This window comes from Lissotriton vulgaris, chromosome 6 (assembly GCF_964263255.1).
Source record: "Lissotriton vulgaris chromosome 6, aLisVul1.2, whole genome shotgun sequence".
In the NCBI taxonomy this organism is placed as follows: Eukaryota; Metazoa; Chordata; class Amphibia; order Caudata; family Salamandridae; genus Lissotriton; species Lissotriton vulgaris.
In genome coordinates, this window is record NC_141694.1 from 554,187,944 (window position 1) to 554,211,403 (window position 23,460).

The window sequence follows — 23,460 nt, forward strand, 5'->3', positions numbered from 1 at the left end:
GAAGAAACGCTTACCCGGTCGTAGTGATGGTTGGACAGCATACTCACAAGACTCTCAGTCAGGAACTGCGGGGAACCTGTGTGTCGTGCTCGCACTCTGGAACCTTTCTGGTGGTAGCGGTCTGTATTTATGTGGGAGTTGATTGGTGCGGATTGTCAGCACCTGTTGGGGAGGCAGCAATAGAGAACAGACTACCAATCTGTTACGCGGGCTGAGCGTGTGTGTAACTGAGACAGAGCGTAATCGTGCACGCGCGCCTGCCATCAGGGTCCGGTTCAAGTTTACGCTCTGCGCATGTGTGTGCATGGGACAAAGTAGGTCCGCGCATGTAGTGTAGTGAGCTGTCAGGGCTGAGCTTCCCATAATGGAGAGTCACGCTGGACTGAAATCACTGTACACAACATTGCTAGTTCAGTGTTACCGCCAAGGGACAGTGGCATCAAGCCCGCTGGGCTAGGGATAATAGATCATAAATTGTGTGTAATGACCAGTGGGTCCATAGGGGCAGGTGTGATGAGGCCAGGCTGTGGGTGCTTGGATCAGGAGTTAAAGAGTTTAAGGAGTTCCATGGGATGGAATCGTTGAGGCCTTCCTTGTGTAAGGATAGACGGTAGATCCATTGCTGTTCTTTTTGTAGCAGTTTTCTCTCATTGTCATTCCCTATGTCGAGGAATTGCTCGAGGACTGTCCAGTGAAGGTCATTGGGCGTATGGTTGTGTCTCAAAAAGTGTTATGTGAGTTTGCTCACACTTTTCTTACATTATACGGTGCTCCTGTGCTCTACTACTCTTGTGCTCACTTTACGTGTAGTCATGCCGGCGTATCGCAGTCCACAAGGGCATGTCAATAGGTAAAACACATTCTTAGAGTTACAGTTGGTGTGAGAACGTTGAGTCCAGGTTTTTCCATGTTCTAGGTCTAGTGTTTTGGTGTGACATGTAAGGTGACAACTAACTTTGTGTCATCTGTGTTCCTGGAAATATGCAAAGTCATCAGGATCTGATAATATTTCAAATAAACTTACAATCCTGAGTCACCAGGGAGCTTGGAGCAGTATAATGGGACAGGCTATGCAAGGAAAAGTAGCTCAAATCGCCTTGCAGGTTATCCTTAGTCCTTGTGTCGATTTCAATCATTCTTAACAAACGAGTTAACAGGTTTATTTAACATTTGGCAGACAGGATACTCTGCACAAACCTGGCAGAGTACCCTTTCCACCAAACCTGCATTACACCGCTCTCTTTAGAGTTAGGGAAATCTCCAGTTGGCCGCTGTTGAAGCCTCCATTTGTTCCTCTGGCAAAAACCTTTGAATAAGAGCCAAATTGACATTGGGCCATTGCTTAAAGTACCTCAGACCATCCGCACTAATTAAGATAGATGTTCCAATGTACTTTTTTCCTATTTGGATCAATCAGTAAAAAACTACTATCCCAAACAGGAAAGCAAAATAAATGCCCCTTACATGCTAGGAGAAAACCCCCAGCATATCAGGGACATTTCCTTTTTGTTTCTCAAATACAAACTCCAGGCTTTGGGTATTTTTTTTTGGGTAACACCATCATTTGCTGAGCATCCTCCTTCAATATGGTGCCAATTAGAAAACCTTCAGTGCATGCAAAGCAGCTCTGCTATGTCAGAGAAAGCTCTGCTTGCCTGGTGGAGATCTCTATATATGGGGGTTGGGCTTCTGCAAGAGAAGAGGAGTAAACCCCTCTTCTACCCTAGTGGACTGACTGACCACCATCAAATTCTAATAATAACCTTTTCATTGAGCCTGAACAAAATTATATTGGTTAGATATGGTTCACTCATTCACTGTCTTCAGCATTATTAAATATGCCCTTGCTGGTGTGATTCTGGAATATGCAAGTCTCCATTCTCAGGTGCAGGTAGTTCTGCCACCAGCCCATCCAAAGCTCACTACAGTTTGCTGCCTGGTGACTAGGTCCATTTCAAGGCCCACCAATTAATGTCATCACTCACACCTGGTGATTAGGTCAGCTCCACGTCCTGTTAATCACCAACACAGCTGTCAAGTGCCCTCTAAATCCACACATTGCAAATGGGCTCAAAGGAAACTGCGACAGCTAAGTAAAGAACTCCTGCCTCCACAGGCACAATAAAGAGAAGCAATGAAGATGCAGTCCTTCATCCTGGCTACAGCTGCCACATCCAACTCCAGTATTGGGAAGTCTCAATGCAACCTCATTCAAAGCTGGGATTGTCTGAATCCCTGTGCTTTAAGCCTGTTTGGATAGTTCCTCAGGGGTCAGTAGATGGTGGGCAATAGACAAAGTCAATGGAATGGTGCGTTCCTTCCTCTTGAGAGGTGAATGATCTGGCTACAAGTACAATGCCATTCTTTAAGTTCTGGACAAGTACTTGCCAGATCTGAACCTTTCACCATGCTGGCTGTGCTTTCATGTGCCCGCTGATTTGAACAAAAGTGCATCCATAATCCCAACTTCCTTCCAATGGGAAGAATAATATGTTGCTGTGACAACCTATTTCTTTATTGCCAGTTTACTACTAAATGTGATAACTACACAACCAGTGTTACTCTGAAGGATGTGACTGTGCCTTTGCCTAATTATCTTTTCTTGCTCTGCATCTGGCTGCTGCCATTAGGAGATTTGTTTGAGAAGAAGGAAATGGCAGCATATTCATGGAACACATTGAATAAAACATGACAGTAGGCCAGCTCATGGACCCAATACTATTTTTACCCAAATGAAGACATTGGGGACTATTTGTTGTGTCTGAAATTCAATTTACCTAACCGGTGTTTCAGACAAAACTGGAACCTAATACATATTTATCAACAGAACTTATATCTGCTTGCCAAAAAAATGGTTGTCAGGTTCCTGCTTTCCTGAATATGTCAGGCCTGCTATGACACTCTAAGACACACACACTTCTGCATAGGATTTGAAGGAGAAAATATTGATCTCTAAAACAAGAGGCATCTCTGCTATCTTGTTTCTGATGGGATAGACTTGTCCATCAATGGGATTTGATGAGTTGCTAGGGTATTGAAGGTATGGTTAGTTTGTCTACATATTCTCATTAACATATACCTAACCATAGTGGCACAGAACATGTTATTTTACAAACCAGGATGGGTCTGGACTTCATTTTGATGTCTAAGAGTATTACATGTGTCATAGTGGGGGGGGGAGGCAATGGCTGCAGCAGACTTGCTAGCGTTTCATGCAATGCTGTACAGCAACTATAGTGGCTGGCCTGCCTTGCCTGAAAGGGACAGAACAGTCAAATATCTACTAAGACAAGGAGCTGTTTTACTCTCTCACTGTGCGGGCACATTTTAGGCTGGCATGAACACACACAACACACACATACCCTTGCATCATAGTGCAACAGTGTGTGTTATATAAAGCATAGGTTTTGTGCTGGATGGGAAGCCTTCCGATACAAAAACAATGCTTTAGTACTTTTCCCACTCTGTGCAATGGTGCGCAATGTGAAGAATTTTAAAACTTGCCCCACCGTTACACCTGCCTCCAAGATGAGTCATTTTTTGGTGCAATTCCTTGACTACCACTGTTAGTAGATAGGGATTTGTGTAAAAAGCCATGTGGAATTGCATTGAAATGTCCATGTATCACCCATGGTACGCAGTCTTGATGCAAAGTAGAGCAAAGTACTGCATATGGCTATTTGCTTTACTTTAGATGACTTTCAACCACAAGTCATGAGGTGAGTTAGAAAGTAAATCCCACTACTAAAGGTTTCCCTGTCGTTGGTTCACTTTTATGATGCAATTCAGCACAAAGCGTTGTTAAATCTAAAATCAGAAAATGAGCAACATGGAAAGTGTTGAATATTTGATTTGTATTCAGGGATTGTGTTACGTCAATTACAAGGGCCACAATGATTACTGCTGCCGTCCTTTTAATTATTTACTCATTGGTGCAAGTTTAGATCACCTAGAGAATGGGTCTTACCAGAGGCAAAGCAGCTTTCCGTCCATATCTCTTAACTGCTTGGGATGTTGAACTTAATGTCCACGTTCAGCACTCTGTTTACTTTTGGCTGGGTTTGAGCTATAGAAATACCACATGCATATATACAAACATCCAATGACAATGATTTGGCGGATCGATGAGATGCTTTAACATATGAAGTATTTAATTCGCTGATAATTGAATTGTGTGATGAAGTATTGGGTTCCACAACTGAGGAGCAAATAGGTATGAAATGTGAATGTAAATGAGGTATGCTAATGTGACTGCTTAAATACTCCAAATTGTAAGTGTCATTTTTGTGCACATGCTAACCAGACGTTTTGAACTCTGAGTTGAGACCTAATGCATCCATTGCATCTAAGGCAAGAGTTTTAAAGTTTTTCTCATTCAGTCAAAACTGTGTCATTTGATCAATCAATCAATGCATTTGTAAAGCACACTACTTACCCATGAGGGCCTGAAGGCGCTATGGGGTGGGGACTGCTGCTACTGTTTGAAAAGCCAGGTCTTGAGGAGTCTTCTGAAGGTCAGTAGGTCTTGGGTCTGCCGAAGGCGGATGGGGAGGGTGTTCCAAGTCTTGGTGGCGAGGTGGGAGAATGGTGTGCCGCCGGCAGTCACTCTTCAGATGCGGGGGACAGTGCGAGGGCGTGGTCTGCGTAGTGGAGCTGGAGGGTGTGGGTGTAGAAGCTGAGTCGGCTGTTTAGGTACACTGGTCCGGTGTTGTGGAGTGCTTTGTGAGCGTGGGTGAGGAGCTTGAAGGTTATCCTCTTGTTGACGGGGAGTCAGTGCAGGTTTCTCAGGCGTGGTGTGATGTGGCTGTGGCGGGTGATGTTGAGGATAAGGCATGCAGAGGCATTTTGGATGCGTTGGAGCAGTTTCAGGAGTTTGGCCAACGCTCCTACGTAGAGAGCATTTCCGTAGTCCATTCTGTTGCTGACGAGGGCCTGTGTGACCGTCCTTCTTGTTTCGGTAGTGATCCGCTAGTAGATCCTGTGGAGCATGCGGAGGGTGTTGAAGCAGGAGGAAGAGACAGCTTTGACCTGCTTCATCATGGAGAGGGTGAGTCGAGGATAAACCCCAGGTTGTGTGCGTGGTTGGTGGGCGTTGAGGCTGTTCCTAGAGCGGTTGGCCACCAGGGGTCAACCCAGGCCGAGGAGATGGATCCAATGATGAGGACCTCTGTTTTGTCCGAGTTCAGCTTAAGTCGGCTGTTTCTCATCCAGTTGGTGAAGATCCTCATTCCTTAGTGAAGGTTGGTTTTGGCGGTGTGGGGGTCCTTGGTGAGGGAGAGGATCAGCGGGGTATCATCGGTGTAAGATAGGATGTTGAGGTCATTCAGTCGGTCGGTGTAAATAGAGAGAGAGAACACCCTGCCTTAGGATATAAAGGCCCTAGCCAAAGGGTCCAACAGATATATGTAAAGGGGTGATTCGCCTAGGGGTTGACAATACACATAACAATCACATGGTCAAATCAAAAATAGACTGTACAGTTCATGTTTAGAAATATATATATTTTTTTATTATTTTTAAGGATAACAGAGATATAAATATAAAGTTTTTTTGTATCACATGTATATATAAGTCATAAATAAGACAGACATAGATAAAGGAACAACATGATTAGGGGAATTTTATCCTACCCAGTAACGGCCACACTTCACACACTCTATCTCTTTCACTTCAATCTCTACCTACTCTTTCTCATTTAGTATCATTCACCATTCATACTACATTCGTTCTTCTAGTCCTGGCGAGTACAACACAAGGATGGTTAAACGTGTTGTATAAATCGGGGTGTTTAGTCCAGGGAGATGGTTTTGACTACGGGTCCTGATGTAATAAGGACAATAGCCGTATTCCTGGAGACACAAGCCGACGCGCGTTTCGGTGACAGGCCGGTGAGGCCGCACCTTCGTCAGGGCAAAGGGCAGTATACTGGGAGGTGTAAAAATCTGAAAGATAGAGAGCGAAAACAAATTTCATTTCACTTTTATATATATGCACATGCTTTTCAGAGAATAATTCTATGCTAACAACATTTATTCTTTGTGATTTAGTATGCAATAAAACATTTCAGACATCTATGAAATTACTGAGATTCAAGAAAATTCATTTTAACCATCTGATAAACATTGGAGCAAGGCTCCTACACTTGACCGGTGATCGCCATGCAATGTCAAACCCTCTAGATACACTCCCTAAAAAAAGATTCCCTATTACGTGGAATCTAAAAAGGCATCAAGATGGCCTTCACTGAATGGACCATAGAGCACAATTCACAACAACACTGAGTCTTCACTTACAAGCAGGTATTAAAAACTTTTTTTTGTCAACCACATTAACATAGTTCATGGTATATACCAGAACTGTTTTCTTTTGTACACACATGATCCTATAAATAAGGACAGGAGCACGGTCCTGGAAAGGCAGATAGTTATGCTAATCCTGATTTAGTCAACGGAGGTCTTAGTTAAAGACTAAACCATTATTTATTATATCTTTTTGTCTCAATATTTTACCTGTAGGCGTATTTTATTCAGTTATTCAAGAGATATGGGAGCACCACTGTGGCTGGTTTTCGTAGGCAAGACTTCCGGTCGGTTCGGGTCCTGTAAGGGGGATAGATTAATATCCTACTACATCAGACTGCTAAGGTGCCTCTAATGGGGCCAGAAATTTAATCGATAACCCGTACCCATACTCAACTTAAGAATTGTTGGTGTATTAAAACCCCTTTCTACATCCCTCTTGTTTTTAAAGGAAATCGGGGCTCCTGCATATGATCTGGTTGGAAGGAGTTGATCTTTTACAAACTGGGCATAATGTTGCGCTTTCATAGTTAAAGGTACCTACTGATATCAACAGCACCTCAGCGTAGTACTTTTTCTTCCAACTGCCACAGAGGTCATGCAGGTTTTAAACAATGGTGGGCATCAATCAAGCCTGTGGATAAAAGCGTGGCTTGGATCACTATGATGTTATGACAAGAATTGTTAATTCTTTACAGTATGGGGAAGAAGCATATTTTGCAGCAGTTGTTTAAAGAGTGACATGGCCACACTCAGGTGCAGCTGATGGTCTAAATACATACCAGCGCCGCCGGGTCGTAAATGCTGGATTTTTCTTTTTAATGTCCAGGGGTCCACAAGAGTATACACATTTTATTAGGCGTATGGCGAGCCTGTGGGTGGAAACGGCATTTGATAAGCGCTAAGCTGCTCGGTATTGACAGCATAATCATTTACAAATTTGTCCCGAATTTACCTTCCATATGATAGGCAGCTGTTCCTAGACGGGGTTTCAGATAAAAATCCTTTTAGTGTTTAGTAGATTTTCTTCGTGGATCACGGGTCTAAGCGACGTCTTCTCTAGGTGGCGTCTAGTCCATAAGGGGGCTGGCTGGTATAAAGCCTAAGTATAAAAAGACGGAGGGGTATTGTCAATTATGTTTAGCCCTTGCTGGATTCTTATTTAGCAAATACTCGATTTTGCGGGCTTACCTTTGTCCCGAAAGCTGTCTCTGTCAAACAGGGGTTCCGCCGACCGAGTCTGCCGGCCCACTGGTGAAGACTGGATTCTCCCTAGTTGCTTCCGGCGTCTCGATTAAATAACGCCATGTTCGCGCCTTTGGGCTAGCGATACCAGCTGTGTACACTTTCATGAAGATAAAAGACGGACTATCCATTCCTCTTCAACTTTCGCTGCCATCTTGTGTATACCGGAGGAGAGCTAGTTTGCTGTTCTATAGGTTAGGGTTAGAAGTACTGTGACGGCCATCTTGGTCAAACCGGTAATCTGTTATCATTTTTTTATTATTAGGGACCTCTAGTTGGTTATTTGTTCTACAATAATGTTAAGATCATATATACGGTACCCTATGGATAATAGGCTGGCCTTTCCTTATTTTTAGATTTTGTCATCCTCCATTATATAGCATGGAGCTGATGCACTATATTCCAATGGTCGAATATTTTAAAAACTTATATTGACCATCTTTGTTAGACAAAGGTTAGCATCTCCTGGATCCCTGTCCTATATTTGTGGTCCCGGAATCAGTTTCTTCAGATAAGGTTACAGCTTACTCCATTGCTATGAATCATAGATTTTGTCATAAGTGGGGTCAAGCTAGCATTTGTAAAATGTGAGACACTCTTCCCTATAGTAGTCAGTTCCAGTATCGGTTTTCCCATTGTAGTCAGTTCCAGTATCGGTTTTCCCATTGTAGGCATAGGGCTACTGCAGTATTGTTATAGGAAGGCCTGATGCCAAGGGCATTCTTCATTTAATCCTTTTCGAACAGTATCCAGATAAAAAATCCAGAACACCTCCCGTTTCTTTCGGAGGCACGTGGGATCAATTCCAGGATTTGCTTTTATCTTTTCCAAGATAAACCAACAGATTTCCGCATCTTTGTGGTCCTTCTCCAGCCAGTGAGCCACAAACGGGGCTGCCATCTTTTTATTTCTTATATTGGACTTATGCTCCCCTATGCGTACCCGGCATTCTCTACCAGTTTCTCCAATATATGGGAGATTGCACGGGCACAATATTAGGTAATCGATGTTGCTAGTACGACAATTGGTTAGAGTGGCATTTCGACTGACTGAGACCGTGCGAGTGTTAGTGATGACAGTATCGCCCACAATGGCTTGAGGGCAGATATGACACGTCCCACATTTGTGATTGCCATATATTGGATCCATTCCTGTCATGGTGGTTTGCTTGCTCATCGGGGGTTCCTGTATTTTTCCTCTTACTAGATGGTTTTTTAGATTCTGGTTTTTTTTTTAAGGCGAAGATGGGTCGTCTTAAGTGTGTTTTCTCACTCTCCAGGTTCAAGATATGCCAGCTTGAATTTATCGCTTGCCTGATCTTGTGGTTCATTTCGGAGTGACGAGTTACACATACTAGTTGGTTTAATTTATCCGACTCTTTTTCTGTGAACATAGCTTCCCTGTTGGTGTATCTGGCACGTTTAAAGGACTCTTTAATCAGTCTCGGGGGGTATCCACGGAAGCGCAGTTTCTCCTGAAGTATGTCAGCCTGGGTCAGAAAATCCTGTAAGTCAGTACAGTTCCTTCTAATGCGAAGGAACTGGCTATAGGGGATACTATCCCTCTGACTGCGTGGGTGGAAGCTCGCGTATTGGAGCAAGGTGTTTCGCGCTGTTGGTTTGGTATACAAAGATACTTTGATGATGTTGTTCTGATGTTCAATCCAGATGTCTAGGAATTCAATTCTAGACCTACTGGTGTGGCTGGTAAATTTCAGATTGTTGTCTGCCATATTAAGCCATTCAATGAATTCAATCAGTTGGTCTTCTGCCCCCCTCCAGATAAAAAAGATATCGTCGATGAACCGTTTCCAGTTCATGACGTTTTCGAAGAAGGGGGCCATCTCATTGAAGATATTTGTCCTTTCGAATTCACCCATATATAGGCAGGCAATACTAGGGGCACAGCTCGCTCCCATACTTACACCAGAGGCCTGTCTATATAGTGTGTTGTCAAATTCAAAGTAGTTCTCAAAAAGGACTACTTCGAGACATTTAAGGATGAAATCAGAGTTGGTTATATTGGTATTTCTGGAAAGAACAGTTTCAATGGCATCATATGCTCCTTTTTGAGGTATGTTCGAATATAGTGCCTCCACGTCAAGTGTGACCATTATTTCGGAGTTTTCGTAGAACGGAGTACCTTCCACTTGCTGAATAAAGTGCCAGGTGTCCCGTACGTATGACTCCAATTCTGTAACCATCGGGTTTAGAAATTTATCGATGTACTTTGATAATGGCTCGGTGGCAGAGCCAATGGTCGAGACTATTGGTCGCATGGGGGGGTCTACACTGTTTTTGTGTGTTTTTGGTAAACCCTATATGATAGGTATTTTGGTATTGGAAGGATTCAGATACTCAGCCTCGGCTTCACAGATGTAATCTTGATTGACCGCTTTTTGGACCATAGTCAATATTCGTTTTTTAAGGGAATTTTCAGGGTTCCTGGTAACCGGAATGTAGTGGCCTGAGGACGACAGCAGTTCATTCATTCTCCTTTTGTAGTCGGTGGTATCAAGTAGTGTAATACCGCCACCTTTATCACAAGGTTTAATTGTGATGTTTTTGTTTCCAGTTCTTTCAGGGCTTTATTTTCTTGGATGGATAAGTTGGCTTTTGGTAAGGGCACAAATTTGGTCATCTTGTTGATTTTTTGCATGACTGTCTTTTCAAATATGTCGACCTCTGGTCCCACCATTTCCAAAGATGGTGTAAAAGAAGATGGGGGTTTACAGCCAGATCTGTTATTTTCATTGTTAGTGGGGGGCGCATCCAGGAAGAACTTTTGAAGTCGTACTTTTCTAAAGAATAGTTGTAAATCTCTGTTCAATTCAAATTTGTTGAAGTTAGTAGATGGTACGAATGATAGGACCCTAGATAGAAGTTGGATGGCCTCAGGGTTTACTGTTTCATTGGATAGATTGAACACAGGGAGCCCCCTTATGTTCGCCAATACTGATGATGGCGGGTCTGCACATACATCTGCGGCTGTCCGCGACCCTGATGGTAATTCCTCGTTTGGGGTGTTCTCAATGGGGGACGAGTGTTGCCCCGGCGGTTCCCTAAAAAACGATTTGGTTGGTAGTTGCGGTCATATCCTCCATTTCTATTTCCCCTGTTGGAGTTGTGCCCTTGATTAGAGTTGTGTCCCTGTTCATAACTGGGGTCATATTTCTCAGGGGTGTCCCCTTCAGAGTCGGTTGTTTCAGAGAAAGTGGTGACTTTCCTTCCTTGTCCCCACCTAGATGTCTGTCCTCGGGGGGCATTCTCTTCTTGGGTAGTATAGAAGTTGGTCCCTAGATAGGGGTAAGCCCTTTCCTGTGAGAACATTCGGACATCATTCCTTAGTTTTTCTGTCTTTCTTTTAAGTAAGTAGTCAGAGAAGGATTCCAATTCAAATTGGATTTCTTCTAGCTTCCTTTTCCCCTATTCTACTGAGTCCCCCTCCTTGATTTTGTCCTCTAATTCTCGGATTTCCTTCTCAAGGATCTCCATTACAGTCCGTGCCGTTTCCACAATCTGCAAACACAACAGGTGATGGACCGAATGTGGATCAATGTCACACACTCAACCCAGTCCAAAGATCTGGGCCCAAATCCATCGTTATTTTGCACTCCACACCACCCTGGGTTAGACAATGGCGATATGCAAATCAGCTCTGACCCTGTGCCCCATGGGAACAGTCCAGTCCGAAAATCCACAATCAGCATCATCCAGTCCCTGGAGCAACGGTTGGAAATAAGGGCCCATCGCTCCAGAAACGGTCTGATTTCGATGAACATTCCAGGGATATTACGGACTCTGAGCCCAATGGGAATAGTACCAGCTCGTAAATAGTCTAACATGAATTTTGCATGTAGTTCTGTTCTTTTTGATTTTTTTCGGAGATTTAGTAATTTATTCCAATCTCCATTTAGTCCTTTTGGTACAGTAAAGTCTTGATTACCGTCCACTGGGAGGCCAAGCATTTTAGCAAAATCGTCGTCCGTAAAACCAAATGTTTTTATAGTGTCCATTCCAGATCTTTTTGCGGGTGGGATTATTGAATATTAGATATAGAGGGCAAATGATGTAAATACAGAGTAGTTTCTTATTCAGCGGGCCTCAAGAAGGTTTCGGCATAGGTCATGTGTGTATCACTTTCAAAAGAACCAATCATACTTTCCTAGCACTCTTAAACAACAATCAAACTCTCCTTACACTCTCTCCAGGTCCATTCAGTCAAAAGAACCCGAAACAACCCCCACAGCTCAAGGCTGGGAATCAAGTAGACAAAGAAGGGGGTTCCCGTATATATGATCTTAACATTATTGTAGAACAAATAACCAACTAGAGGTCCCTAATAATAAAAAAACGATAACAGATTACCGGTTTGACCAAGATGGCCGTCACAGTACTTCTAACCCTAACCTATAGAACAGCAAACTAGCTCTCCTCCGGTATACACAAGCTGGCGGCGAAAGTTGAAGAGGAATGGATAGTCCGTCTTTTATCTTCATGAAAGTGTACACAGCTGGTATCGCTAGCCCGAAGGCGCGAACATGGCGTTATTTAATCGAGACGCCGGAAGCAACTAGGGAGAATCCAGTCTTCACCAGTGGGCCGGCAGACTCGGTCGGCGGAACCCCTGTTTGACAGAGACAGCTTTCGGGACAAAGGTAAGCCCGCAAAATCGAGTATTTGCTAAATAAGAATCCGGCAAGGGCTAAACATAATTGACAATACCCCTCCGTCTTCTTATACTTAGGCTTTATACCAGCCAGCCCTCTTATGGACTAGACGCCACCTAGAGAAGACGTCGCTTAGACCCGTGATCCACGAAGAAAATCTACTAAACACTAAAAGTATTTTTATCTGAAACCCCGTCTAGGAACAGCTGCCTATCATATGGAAGGTAAATTCGGGACAAATTCGTAAATGATTATGCTGTCAATACCGAGCAGCTTAGCGCTTATCAAATGCCGTTTCCACCCACAGGCTCGCCATACGCCTAATAAAATGTGTATACTCTTGTGGACCCCTGGACATTAAAAAGAAAAATCCAGCATTTACGATCCGGCGGCGCTGGTATGTATTTAGACCATCAGCTGCACCTGAGTGTGGCCATGTCACTCTTTAAACAACTGCTGCAAAATATGCTTCTTCCCCATACTGTAAAGAATTAACAATTCTTGTCATAACATCATAGTGATCCAAGCCACGCTTTTATCCACAGGCTTGATTGATGCCCACCATTGTTTAAAACCTGCATGACCTCTGTGGCAGTTGGAAGAAAAAGTACTACGCTGAGGTGCTGTTGATATCAGTAGGTACCTTTAACTATGAAAGCGCAACATTATGCCCAGTTTGTAAAAGATCAACTCCTTCCAACCAGATCATATGCAGGAGCCCCGATTTCCTTTAAAAACAAGAGGGATGTAGAAAGGGGTTTTAATACACCAACAATTCTTAAGTTGAGTATGGGTACGGGTTATCGATTAAATTTCTGGCCCCATTAGAGGCACCTTAGCAGTCTGATGTAGTAGTATATTAATCTATCCCCCTTACAGGACCCGAACCGACCGGAAGTCTTGCCTACGAAAACCAGCCACAGTGGTGCTCCCATATCTCTTGAATAACTGAATAAAATACGCCTACAGGTAAAATATTGAGACAAAAAGATATAATAAATAATGGTTTAGTCTTTAACTAAGACCTCCGTTGACTAAATCAGGATTAGCATAACTATCTGCCTTTCCAGGACCATGCTCCTGTCCTTATTTATAGGATCATGTGTGTACAAAAGAAAACAGTTCTGGAATATACCATGAACTATGTGAATGTGGTTGACAAAAAAAAGTTTTTAATACCTGCTTGTAAGTGAAGACTCAGTGTTGTTGTGAATTGTGCTCTATGGTCCATTCAGTGAAGGCCATCTTGATGCCTTTTTAGATTCCAAGTAATAGGGAATCTTTTTTTAGGGAGTGTATCTAGAGGGTTTGACATTGCATGGCGATCACCGGTCAAGTGTAGGAGCCTTGCTCCAATGTTTATCAGATGGTTAAAATGAATTTTCTTGAATCTCAGTAATTTCATAGATGTCTGAAATGTTTTATTGCATACTAAATCACAAAGAATATATGTTGTTAGCATAGAATTATTCTCTGAAAAGCATGTGCATATATATAAAAGTAAAATGAAATTTGTTTTCGCTCTCTATCTTTCAGATTTTTACACCTGTGCCCCCTCCCAGTATACTGCCCTTTGCCCTGACGAAGGTGCGGCCTCACCGGCCTGTCACCGAAACGCGCGTCGGCTTGTGTCTCCAGGAATACGGCTATTGTCCTTATACATCAGGACCCGTAGTCAAAACCATCTCCCTGGACTAAACACCCCGATTTATACAACACGTTTAACCATCCTTGTGTTGTACTCGCCAGGACTAGAAGAACGAATGTAGTATGAATGGTGAATGATACTAAATGAGAAAGAGTGGGTAGAGATTGAAGTGAAAGAGATAGAGTGTGTGAAGTGTGGCCGTTACTGGGTAGGATAAAATTCCCCTAATCATGTTGTTCCTTTATCTATGTCTGTCTTATTTATGACTTATATATACATGTGATACAAAAAAACTTTATATGTATATCTCTGTTATCCTTAAAAATAATAAAAAAAATATATATATTTCCAAACATGAACTGTACAGTCTATTTTTGATTTGACCATGTGATTGTTATGTGTATTGTCAACCCCTAGGCGAATCACCCCTTTACATATATCTGTTGGACCCTTTGGCTAGGGCCTTTATATCCTAAGGCAGGGTGTTCTCTCTCTCTATTTACATTGGTCTCTCCCCCCTACTACCTGCCTATATCCTAAAGCTACCCTCGGGGAACCCCCTTCTTTGTCTCATTCAGTCGGTCGGGTCTGCGGGTGGGCTCCAGGCGAGGGTGGTGGTTATCAGGTTTTTGGTGATTTTGCTCCAGCTGCGGCGAGGCATCTGTAGGGTGCGGTGGTACATGGTGGGTTTCTGGAAGGGGAAGTGGATGCAGTAGTGGTCGGTCTAGTGGAGTTTGGTAGTGTGGTTGAAGCAGACGTGGGAGCTTGCGGAGAAGATGGGGACAAGTGTGTGGCCTGCGGAGTTGGTGGGTGTTGTGACGAGTTGTCTGAGTCCGAGGTTGGCAAAGTTGTCGATCAGGGTGGAATAGTTGGTGTCGTTGTTGTTCTCAAGTTGGAAGTTTGGGTCCCCGAGGAGGATGTAGTCCGAGGAGGCGAGGGCATGTGATCTGTGTACTAATGTTGATTTGTTCGGAAGGTTGTCCGCATTCCTAGAGAAATCCTATGGATATTATACTGATCCTAGTAGCCCCTGAAATATGGGTACAAATATGCACTCTTGTCCACTTCTTGGAGCTTGACCCTATCCCTGATGTTAGGGGATCCCTTTGCTCTTTTTTCAGACTGAATACAAATTTGAAGCTTGGGTTTTCTTCTGCTCGAGGAAGCAGTGATCCATTGCCAATCCACATAGACTGTGATGGATTTAGTTAGTGGTCAGAAATGCTTTGAGAAAATATTGAAAACTGACTTCAGCTCAATTTTTGACATAATTTCTATAGCCAGAGAGTGCAGGTGCATACCTTATCTAGCTGAAGAACAAACAAGAAATTCAAAACTTTGAGATTTGAAGCCTTGGTTGTATTTCAGAATACTTTATACAGGAATGTCATCTGATCATCTCATACATTTTGTTTACAAAAATATCAACCCTTTTTCTTTTCTTTACTATTTTGGGGCAATGTTTGGTAGGCAATATTTATGTCACAATATTGATGTCAGGCAATATTCTGACCAAGATATTCTGCATCCATCCAGGGAAGTCTAACTTATTAGTCCCTACTCAGTACATAGGAGGCCGCCATCCCATTGATTTCCAAAAAGGCACTTTGACCTGCTTGTTTTATTTTTTTTTTAAACACGTTTTATTAAGATTTTTAACATAAATGATGGTACAGAGCTATGTCAGATATACATACTATTACAAGTGTCCTCCTCACCCTAGAAGTCATATAAAAAAGCCCACTTATTGGAGGATGTTGAAGCTTCCAGAAATGAATGGGCTGCCTTTGGCCTGCTGAATTAAGCTCCTATTGTGTGGCTTACTGGGATGGGGGAAAGGAAGAGGAGGAATACCCGGGGAGAACAAAAGAAGAAAGAACGGGAGAAAAAGGGGGGCTTAAAGTCAGGTGGGCAAAGCTGAAGAAGGAGCCCCAAGAGGTTTGGAGGGGTGACTCGCCTTACCACCCTGAGCCAAGAATGAAGGAAGAGGGCAGTCAAGTAGTGGAGGAAGACTCCCCAGGTGGTGCAGACAGAGATTCTAGGAGCATATACCAAGTGGATCAAGGCCCGCTACCATTGGTCACTAAGAAGGGGTATGGAGGTATTTCAGGACATATTTGTGGTGCTCTTTGCCATTATCAATGCCAAGTCCAAAAAGCAGGAGGTGGTTTTATGCTTTTAGAGTGCTTATAGAAGCCCATTATGCCTGTTTCTGAGGTGTCTATTCATATCATACCCATGATAGTCGAAAGCTTCGGAGTCACCGTGGTCCTGTAAAGCCTGGGGCAGTCGCAGAGTGCAAGCTTAAAGTCTTCCCCAGGGGCTTGATAGTGGTTGTAAGTGCCTGGAGCATCTGAAAAAATGCTATGTATTTTAGTCTGAGATAGGTAAGCCCTGCAGAGGGTGTGGAACTGGATTTGTCAAAAACTGGTATTTTGTGACACTTTACTAGGATATTCAAGGACTCTGGAAAATTCCTTATCATGAAGGGCCCTGCCGAGCTCATCCTCTCATGTGCACATAAGGAGTTGTAGTGAAACCCGTAAGTGAGCAACTAGGGCCCTATATATCCAGTGTCTGTCTCAGAGTCCCATTAAGGGCTCAGCCGGGCTCAGCCGTATGTGAGGAATTGCCCCTCCTGGAGATCCATTTGTTTAGCCAAGTCTGGAAAGGACACCCAATGACAATCGCAGAAAAGGTCTCCTAGCCTGGAAATCCCTGCCTGCTGTCATGAGTCTGAGTTCGTGCTTTAATAAGTATATGCAAAAAACAATTTGATGGACAGAATGTAGATCAATGTCTTACATTCACCCCGGTACAATGATCTGGGCCTAAATCCATCGTTTTTTGCACTTCACACCACCCTGGGTTAGATAATGGCTTTATGCAAATCAGCTCTGACCCTGTGCCCCATGGGAACAGTCCAGTCCGAACTACACAGCCATATCTTTCCCAGACCGGAATCAAGCATCCGAGGACCGGACCGGTTTCGAGGTAACACCTCTCATCAGCCCGGCTAGCTTGACTCCAGTGGTGTGGAGGCTCTGGGACCCACGTCTGAGCTACCCCAGTACACTCAGGGAGAAAATTACAAAAAACAATTTGATGGACAGAATGTAGATCAATGTCTTACATTCACCCCAGTACAATGATCTGGGCCTAAATCCATCGTTTTTTGCACTCCACAATACCCTGGGTTAGATAATGGCTTTATGCAAATCAGCTCTGACCCTGTGCCCCATGGGAACAGTCCAGTCCGAACTACACAGCCATATCTTTCCCAGACCGGAATCAAGCATCCGAGGACCGGACCGGTTTCGAGGTAACACCTCTCATCAGCCCGACTAGCTTGACTCCAGTGGTGTGGAGGCTCTGGGACCCACGTCTGAGCTACCCCAGTACACTCAGGGAGAAAATTACAAAAAACAATTTGATGGACAGAATGTAGATCAATGTCTTACATTCACCCCAGTACAATGATCTGGGCCTAAATCCATCGTTGTTTGCACTCCACACCACCCTGGGTTAGATAATGGCTTTATGCAAATCAGCTCTGACCCTGTGCCCCATGGGAACAGTCCAGTCCGAACTACACAGCCATATCTTTCCCAGACCGGAATCAAGCATCCGAGGACCGGACCGGTTTCGAGGTAACACCTCTCATCAGCCCGGCTAGCTTGACTCCAGTGGTGTGGAGGCTCTGGGACCCACCTCTGAGCTACCCCAGTACACTCAGGGAGAAAATTACAAAAAACAATTTGATGGACAGAATGTAGATCAATGTCTTACATTCACCCCAGTACAATGATCTGGGCCTAAATCCATTGTTTTTTGCACTCCACACCACCCTGGGTTAGATAATGGCTTTATGCAAATCAGCTCTGACCCTGTGCCCCATGGGAACAGTCCAGTCCAAACTACACAGCCATTTCTTTCCCAGACCGGAATCAAGCATCCGAGGACCGGACCGGTTTCGAGGTAACACCTCTCATCAGCCCGGCTAGCTTGACTCCAGTGGTGTGGAGGCTCTGGGACCCACGTCTGAGCTACCCCAGTACACTCAGGGAGAAAATTACAAAAAACAATTTGATGGACAAAATGTAGATCAATGTCTTACATTCACCCCAGTACAATGATCTGGGCCTAAATCCATCGTTTTTTGCACTCCACACCACCCTGGGTTAGATAATGGCTTTATGCAAATCAGCTCTGACCCTGTGCCCCATGGGAACAGTCCAGTCCGAACTACACAGCCATATCTTTCCCAGACCGGAATCAAGCATCCGAGGACCGGACCGGTTTCGAGGTAACACCTCTCATCAGCCCGGCTAGCTTGACTCCAGTGGTGTGGAGGCTCTGGGACCCACCTCTGAGCTACCCCAGTACACTCAGGGAGAAAATTACAAAAAACAATTTGATGGACAGAATGTAGATCAATGTCTTACATTCACCCCAGTACAATGATCTGGGCCTAAATCCATCGTTTTTTGCACTCCACACCACCCTGGGTTAGATAATGGCTTTATGCAAATCAGCTCTGACCCTGTGCCCCATGGGAACAGTCCAGTCCAAACTACACAGCCATTTCTTTCTCAGACCGGAATCAAGCATCCGAGGACCGGACCGGTTTCGAGGTAACACCTCTCATCAGCCCGGCTAGTTTGACTCCAGTGGTGTGGAGGCTCTGGGACCCACGTCTGAGCTACCCCAGTACACTCAGGGAGAAAATTACAAAAAACAATTTGATGGACAAAATGTAGATCAATGTCTTACATTCACCCCAGTACAATTATCTGGGCCTAAATCCATCGTTTTTAGCTCTCCACTCCACCCTGGGTTAGATAATGGCTTTATGCAAATCAGCTCTGACCCTGTGCCCCATGGGAACAGTCCAGTCCGAACTACACAGCCATATCTTTCCCAGACCGGAATCAAGCATCCGAGGACCGGACCGGTTTCGAGGTAACACCTCTCATCAGCCCGGCTAGCTTGACTCCAGTGGTGTGGAGGCTCTGGGACCCACGTCTGAGCTACCCCAGTACACTCAGGGAGAAAATTACAAAAAACAATTTGATGGACAGAATGTAGATCAATGTCTTACATTCACCCCAGTACAATGATCTGGGCCTAAATCCATCCTTTTTTGCACTCCACACCACCCTGGGTTAGATAATGGCTTTATGCAAATCAGCTCTGACCCTGTGCCCCATGGGAACAGTCCAGTCCGAACTACACAGCCATATCTTTCCCAGACCGGAATCAAGCATCCGAGGACCGGACCGGTTTCGAGGTAACACCTCTCATCAGCCCGGCTAGCTTGACACCAGTGGTGTGGAGGCTCTGGGACCCACGTCTGAGCTACCCCAGTACACTCAGGGAGAAAATTACAAAAAACAATTTGATGGACAGAATGTAGATCAATGTCTTACATTCACCCCAGTACAATGATCTGGGCCTAAATCCATCGTTTTTTGCACTCCACGACACCCTGGGTTAGATAATGGCTTAATGCAAATCAGCTCTGACCCTGTGCCCCATGGGAACAGTCCAGTCCGAACTACACAGCCATATCTTTCCCAGACCGGAATCAAGCATCCGAGGACCGGACCGGTTTCGAGGTAACACCTCTCATCAGCCCGGCTAGCTTGACTCCAGTGGTGTGGAGGCTCTGGGACCCACGTCTGAGCTACCCCAGTACACTCAGGGAGAAAATTACAAAAAACAATTTGATGGACAAAATGTAGATCAATGTCTTACATTCACCACAGTACAATGATCTGGGCCTAAATCCATCGTTTTTTGCCCTCCACACCACCCTGGGTTAGATAATGGCTTTATGCAAATCAGCTCTGACCCTGTGCCCCATGGGAACAGTCCAGTCCGAACTACACAGCCATATCTTTCCCAGACCGGAATCAAGCATCCGAGGACCGGACCGGTTTCGAGGTAACACCTCTCATCAGCCCGGCTAGCTTGACTCCAGTGGTGCGGAGGCTCTGGGACCCACGTCTGAGCTACCCCAGTACACTCAGGGAGAAAATTACAAAAAACAATTTGATGGACAGAATGTAGATCCATGTCTTACATTCACCCCAGTAGAATGATCGGGGCCTAAATCCATCGTTTTTTGCACTCCACACCACCCTGGGTTAGATAATGGCTTTATGCAAATCTGCTCTGACCCTGTGCCCCATGGGAACAGTCCAGTCCGAACTACACAGCCATATCTTTCCCAGACCGGAATCAAGCATCCGAGGACCGGACCGGTTTCGGGGTAACACCTCTCATCAGCCCGGCTAGCTTGACTCCAGTGGTGTGGAGGCTCTGGGACCCACGTCTGAGCTACCCCAGTACACTCAGGGAGAAAATTACAAAAAACAATTTGATGGACAGAATGTAGATCAATGTCTTACATTCACCCCAGTACAATGATCTGGGCCTAAATCCATCGTTTTTTGCACTCCACACCACCCTGGGTTAGATAATGGCTTTATGCAAATCAGCTCTGACCCTGTGCACCATGGGAACAGTCCAGTCTGAACTACACAGCCATATCTTTCCCAGACCGGAATCAAGCATCCGAGGACCGGACCGGTTTCGAGGTAACACCTCTCATCAGCCCGGCTAGCTTGACTCCAGTGGTGTGGAGGCTCTGGGACCCACGTCTGAGCTACCCCAGTAAACTCAGGGAGAAAATTACAAAAAACAATTTGATGGACAGAATGTAGATCAATGTCTTAAATTCACCCCAGTACAATGATCTGGGCCTAAATCCATCGTTTTTTGCACTCCACACCACCCTGGGTAGATAATGGCTTTATGCAAATCAGCTCTGACCCTGTGCCCCATGGGAACAGTCCAGTCCGAACTACACAGCCATATCTTTCCCAGACCGGAATCAAGCATCCGAGGACCGGACCGGTTTCGAGGTAACACCTCTCATCAGCCCGGCTAGCTTGACTCCAGTAGTGTGGAGGCTCTGGGACCCACGTCTGAGCTACCCCAGTACACTCAGGGAGAAAATTACAAAAAACAATTTGATGGACAGAATGTAGATCAATGTCTTACATTCACCCCAGTACAATGATCTGGGCCTAAATCCATCGTTTTTTGCACTCCACACCACCCTGGGTTAGATAATGGCTTTATACAAATCAGCTCTGACCCTGTGCCCCATGGGAACAGTCCAGTCCGAACTACACAGCTATATCTTTCCCAGACCGGAATCAAGCATCCGAGGACCGGACCGGTTTCGAGGTAACACCTCTCATCAGCCCGGCTAGCTTGACTCCAGTGGTGTGGAGGCTCTGGGACCCACGTCTGAGCTACCCCAGTACACTCAGGGAGAAAATTACAAAAAACAATTTGATGGACAGAATGTAGATCAATGTCTTACATTCACCCCAGTACAATGATCTGGGCCTAAATCCATCGTTTTTTGCCCTCCACACCACCCTGGGTTAGATAATGGCTTCATGCAAATCAGCTCTGACCCTGTGCCCCATGGGAACAGTCCAGTCCGAACTACACAGCCATATCTTTCCCAGACCGGAATCAAGCATCCGAGGACCGGACCGGTTTCGAGGTAACACCTCTCATCAGCCCGGCTAGCTTGACTCCAGTGGTGTGGAGGCTCTGGGACCCACGTCTGAGCTACCCCAGTACACTCAGGGAGAAAATTACAAAAAACAATTTGATGGACAGAATGTAGATCAATGTCTTACATTCACCCCAGTAGAATGATCTGGGCCTAAATCCATCGTTTTTTGCACTCCACACCACCCTGGGTTAGATAATGGCTTTATGCAAATCAGCTCTGACCCTGTGCCCCATGGGAACAGTCCAGTCCGAACTACACAGCCATATCTTTCCCAGACCGGAATCAAGCATCCGAGGACCGGACCGGTTTCGGGGTAACACCTCTCATCAGCCCGGCTAGCTTGACTCCAGTGGTGTGGAGGCTCTGGGACCCACGTCTGAGCTACCCCAGTACACTCAGGGAGAAAATTACAAAAAACAATTTGATGGACAGAATGTAGATCAATGTCTTACATTCACCCCAGTACAATGATCTGGGCCTAAATCCATCATTTTTTGCACTCCACACCACCCTGGGTTAGATAATGGCTTTATGCAAATCAGCTCTGACCCTGTGCCCCATGGGAACAGTCCAGTCCGAACTACACAGCCATATCTTTCCCAGACCGGAATCAAGCATCCGAGGACCGGACCGGTTTCGAGGTAACACCTCTCATCAGCCCGGCTAGCTTGACTCCAGTGGTGTGGAGGCTCTGGGACCCACGTCTGAGCTACCCCAGTAAACTCAGGGAGAAAATTACAAAAAACAATTTGATGGACAGAATGTAGATCAATGTCTTACATTCACCCCAGTACAATGATCTGGGCCTAAATCCATCGTTTTTTGCACTCCACACCACCCTGGGTAGATAATGGCTTTATGCAAATCAGCTCTGACCCTGTGCCCCATGGGAACAGTCCAGTCCGAACTACACAGCCATATCTTTCCCAGACCGGAATCAAGCATCCGAGGACCGGACCGGTTTCGAGGTAACACCTCTCATCAGCCCGGCTAGCTTGACTCCAGTAGTGTGGAGGCTCTGGGACCCACGTCTGAGCTACCCCAGTACACTCAGGGAGAAAATTACAAAAAACAATTTGATGGACAGAATGTAGATCAATGTCTTACATTCACCCCAGTACAATGATCTGGGCCTAAATCCATCGTTTTTTGCACTCCACACCACCCTGGGTTAGATAATGGCTTTATACAAATCAGCTCTGACCCTGTGCCCCATGGGAACAGTCCAGTCCGAACTACACAGCTATATCTTTCCCAGACCGGAATCAAGCATCCGAGGACCGGACCGGTTTCGAGGTAACACCTCTAATCAGCCCGGCTAGCTTGACTCCAGTGGTGTGGAGGCTCTGGGACCCACGTCTGAGCTACCCCAGTACACTCAGGGAGAAAATTACAAAAAACAATTTGATGGACAGAATGTAGATCAATGTCTTACATTCACCCAAGTACAATGATCTGGGCCTAAATCCATCGTTTTTTGCACTCCACACCACCCTGGGTTAGATAATGGCTTTATGCAAATCAGCTCTGACCCTGTGCCCCATGGGAACAGTCCAGTCCGAACTACACAGCCATATCTTTCCCAGACCGGAATCAAGCATCCGAGGACCGGACCGGTTTCGAGGTAACACCTCTCATCAGCCCGGCTAGCTTGACTCCAGTGGTGTGGAGGCTCTGGGACCCACGTCTGAGCTACCCCAGTACACTCAGGGAGAAAATTACAAAAAACAATTTGATGGACAGAATGTAGATCAATGTCTTACATTCACCCCAGTACAATGATCTGGGCCTAAATCCATCGTTTTTTGCACTCCACACCACCCTGGGTTAGATAATGGCTTTATGCAAATCAGCTCTGACCCTGTACCCCATGGGAACAGTCCAGTCCGAACTACACAGCCATATCTTTCCCAGACCGGAATCAAGCATCCGAGGACCGGACCGGTTTCGAGGTAACACCTCTCATCAGCCCGGCTAGCTTGACTCCAGTGGTGTGGAG